This window comes from Onychomys torridus, chromosome 6 (assembly GCF_903995425.1).
Source record: "Onychomys torridus chromosome 6, mOncTor1.1, whole genome shotgun sequence".
Lineage (NCBI taxonomy): Eukaryota > Metazoa > Chordata > Mammalia > Rodentia > Cricetidae > Onychomys > Onychomys torridus.
In genome coordinates, this window is record NC_050448.1 from 110,221,874 (window position 1) to 110,226,164 (window position 4,291).

General features: G+C 37.9%; 1 pseudogene; it reads right to left on the reverse strand.

The window, feature by feature from the left end:
• Nucleotides 1–286: 286 nt before the first annotated feature.
• LOC118586134 lies at nt 287–1,195 on the reverse strand (annotated as a pseudogene).
• Between the last annotated feature and the right edge of the window lie 3,096 nt (nt 1,196–4,291).

A 4,291-nucleotide genomic window follows, 5' to 3' on the forward strand; every position in this document is an offset into this window, starting at 1 on the left:
TAGTCTTGGAACAAAGATAGTATTTTATCTTATTTTTTTTACTTTATTAAAATACTGAGTTTATTCCACATGTATATTTGTCCCCCTACCATTTCTACATCTGACCACCACTATTACTATGTCCTATCATAACATTCCATACATACTTAAAACCAAGTAAAGGGTGGAGCTCCATCCTTGAAAACTAAATAGGCAACACTTTCCTAGCAATGGAACCCGGACAACATTTATCAAACACAGTAGAGAAAGTTCTCACTTTGCATTATAAAAAGGATAGCCAGATATATTAACTGTTACAGAAATTAAGTAAGACCGAATTATTTCAAACTGTTTAAACCATTTTCTTAAAAAGACTTCCTCCACGGCCAGAGATCTTGAATAGCCTCCTGCTCAGTCATCTGGAAACAATTCTTCACATAATTAATGAACTTGGCTTCCACTTTGGGAAGAGAACCACCTTTTTCTATACTTGCTTGCATTTTTGCCTTAATGTCTTCTACAGAACTAGGTCCTTTTGGTGTTTTAGTTTTTTCCTGTTTTTTGAAAGACTCTTGACCCTTTGATCTTGGTGTTGATGATTTTGTCTTTTCCATTTTGGTTTGATTTTTGTGTATTTTTGACTGGGGTATCTCATACAGATTTCTTCACTGGAACTTTTTCTTCAGCTTCCTCCTCATCATATTCATCATCCTCATCATCTTTGTCGTCATCCTCATCATCCTTGTCAAGTTTTACTTTTTTCTGCAGAACCTTGTTACCACCTCCAGGAGCAGATCATTTTCTAGACATACTTAAGAGTTTCACATCCTCCTCATCTTCATCTTCTGACTCTGCATCTTCCTCTACAGCTACTACTGTCCACTAATATGCACAGGCCCTGAACCACATTTCAACCTTAAGACCACAGGTGGTATAATTTCAAAGCCCCTAAGAGAAACTGTTGGTTGTACAGACATTTTCAAAGTTGCCAGTGTTACTTTAATTGGATTGCCTTCATGGTTCATTGCTTCTGCCTCTATGATGTGTAACTCATCTTTTGCCCCTGCCCCTAAACTAACCATTCTTAGTGATAACTGGTGCTCATTCTCATCATTATCCACCTTAAAGTGATAATCCTTGTCAGCTTTCAGTTCACAACCGAAAAGATAGTTCTAGGCCTGAGAGGGCTCCTGTCCACGTCCATCGTGTCTTCCATGAGGTGGAGGCGCGCACTTTGGTGTGAAGAGAGGTTGGACGGAGGAAACTGCCTATTGCTCCTCAGAACAGACACACAGGACAGAATCATGCCAGGGACATATTTTATCTTTTTAATGTCTGTTTCAAATATTTTCTTTGACTCAGGAGCAAGAGCTATTCTTTAACTTTTGATTCTGGAAATGTGTCTATAAGACAGATTCTACTAATGAGCAAGTTTAAGAAATAGCTGAATGTGGTCTGAATGACAGGTCTCAATCATTCTATTTTCCCATAATAAATAGAGAAATTTATATATATGTATGGGGGTTGAAAGACTCCATGAGAGACTAAAGCAGAGAGGCTGGAGAGATGGCTCAGTAGTTAAGAGTATTTCTGTGCAGCCATGGGCACCAGAATTTGGATACTAGCGCCTAAGTAACAAGCCAGGCATCCCACAAATGCTATGACTCTAGCTACATGGATCGAATGTCCTCTTCCGGTCTTTCTGTGTGTGTACAGATGTATACACACATGGGGGATGGGGGACAGGGAAAGGTAGAACCAATAATTCAAGACAAACCTTGCTAAACAACAAATTTGTGGCCAGCCTCAGCTACAAGTCCCTATCTCAGAAACACAACAAAATATTATTAATATGTAATCACATATCTAAATGTAGAGCAAAATTTACAGAAAACAAATAGCTATGTGTAAGCAAACAGTAACAACTCGTTACAATTTAAAATTTATGAAAACAGTAATGACAACAGGAAAGAGTGTTATAATTTTATTGAACAACTACCACTTACTGGTAATAAAGGATAATTATTGTGGGCATGTTTCATGGAAACTGAGATAGTGGCCAATAAAATTAGTTAAAATTCTTGTATAATCACCATTCATGACTCCCTCCAGTTGGCAAAGCCACCATACAGGACAGTCTTTCATACTCTGTATCTATAATAGAAAGTATCTAGTGTTGTGGTCATCCTCTTCTGATCCACGTCTGTGTGAAATAAGACAAATGGAAGACTAATAAGCCACTGTCTATACATGGGTCATTCTGTAAGATATTTCTGCAGACTGAACAACTGAAAATTCCAGTCTGTATGAGACAGGCATCTCAAATATAAATTTCCAAGCTGAGCTGGTTTTCCATTAATCCCACCAGACCCCAACAATTTCATTGTTCTCATTGTTCAGGCCCGTGTCGTCCTTGACCCCATTCACTATCCAATAGCTGGCCTCAAAGTGAAAGCTTTCATTGCAAAATATACCCAAGACCTTCTCACCCCCAGCACCTTCACTACCCAAACTCTGGCGGAGGTTACTACCATTTGTCTCGGATGATCGTGCAGGCCTCTCACTACCTTCATGGATTCTATGTTCTCATGCACTCGTGTTTTTCTATCCAGGAAGAATACTTCTGTATGAGTTCCTTCTGTGTCTGATAATCTCACTTAATGTAAAAACTGAAATCTACACTGAACTACCTTCTCTTCAATGTTCTTGCAGTTATACCCTACCCTTGTCCTGTTTACTCCATTTTTAACAACACTAGCCTGGTCTCTGTGGTCTCATTCTTTACCAAACATGTGCTTGCCACATCAGGTAGCCTCATTCCATAATTTCAAGTCTTTTCTCAAATTCGGTCCATTTTCATTTGCATCTATGGTCGTCTATATTATTTTATGCAGTCTGTAGTCATACCTGGATCAGAGACAGTACTCAGAACACAGTTTCTAAATGAATGAATGATACTAGTTGAGAAGGAAGAGGAGATAGCTTTTTGTCAATAGTTCAGAAACATAATTTCCAAAAAGGAAATTGAAAACAAGTACAAGCTGAGTCAAGATACCTGAAAAACTCAGTATAGTCTCCCACGGAGAACTTTTAGAAAAGGCAAAGGAAATAATTGGTGAGATTAAATATATCTTATCAAAAAAAAAAAAAAAAAACAATTTTCTATGATCACAGTTTCCAAGGGAGGGGTAACGTCATGACAGTCTGCCTACTCAGATATACACACTAGAGTAGAGCCAGAAATGAAAACCCTGAGCTCTCTGATAATTGAACCTTTCTGGGTCATCTGACTCCTACAGAGCAGAAGGACAAGCATGCAGAGAGACGAGGGAATGAGTACTAAAAACTACCCAGAGCAAAACATAAAATAATGAACTCAATTTGTAAAACTCAAACCAAAAAAAAACCACCTTTTCAGATGGTTGTATATATGCATTTATAAGATATTTGAGGCACTGATGAAGTACAGAGCAGAGGAGGTAGGCAATACTGTGTTTCTCCTTTCTAAGATGCACATTTGTTCCAAAAAAAAAAAAAAAATCACAAGGTCTTAAGACACTAAAATCAAAGTCTTATATAATCTTTCTTTGCAGACAAAATTCTAAACAGTCTTAATAAATAACAAACACAGAGCCAAATACAGAGGAAATAGTCAAAGAGATGAGAGCAATAGCCATTTTTTTTTGTTCTGCCTAAACCCAACCACATGACTTCCTCTTCACTGCCTGTCTATACAGACCTCCAGGTCTCTATGGTTGGTACTGGAATTAAAGGTTTGTGTTACCATGCTTTGCTGTGTCCTTGACCTCACAGAGACTCTACCTACCATGTGATCAGATTAAGGGCATATGCCACCACCACCTGACTCTGCTTATGGCTCGCTATGACCTCTGATCTCCAGGCAAACTTTATTTATTAACATATTAATAAAATCACATTTCAGCACAAATAAAATATCACCGTATTTCTTTCTCCTGTACATTAAATCATAGACTATCATAGAACTAACAGAGTTTTGGAATAAATGTTTATAACAAGTTTAAAAGGATCAGCCATGCCAGGGTGTACATCAGCAAGGGAAAGTTGTGGTAATTAAGGACTATATCAGATATTTACTGAGGCCCAGACTAGAGTGTTCTAAAGTAAAAGCCATTTGCTCAGGTTAAGAATTTTTCAAATGTATGTGTTGAAGAAGCCACCTCTTTCATCCTAGAATGGAAGTCAAATTCCTCAAGGGCTCTGTGTCTCTAGAGCCTAAGACCAGAATCAAGATCGTAGTACAAGGTCTTTTGACATACTCCAGTTTTGTTAA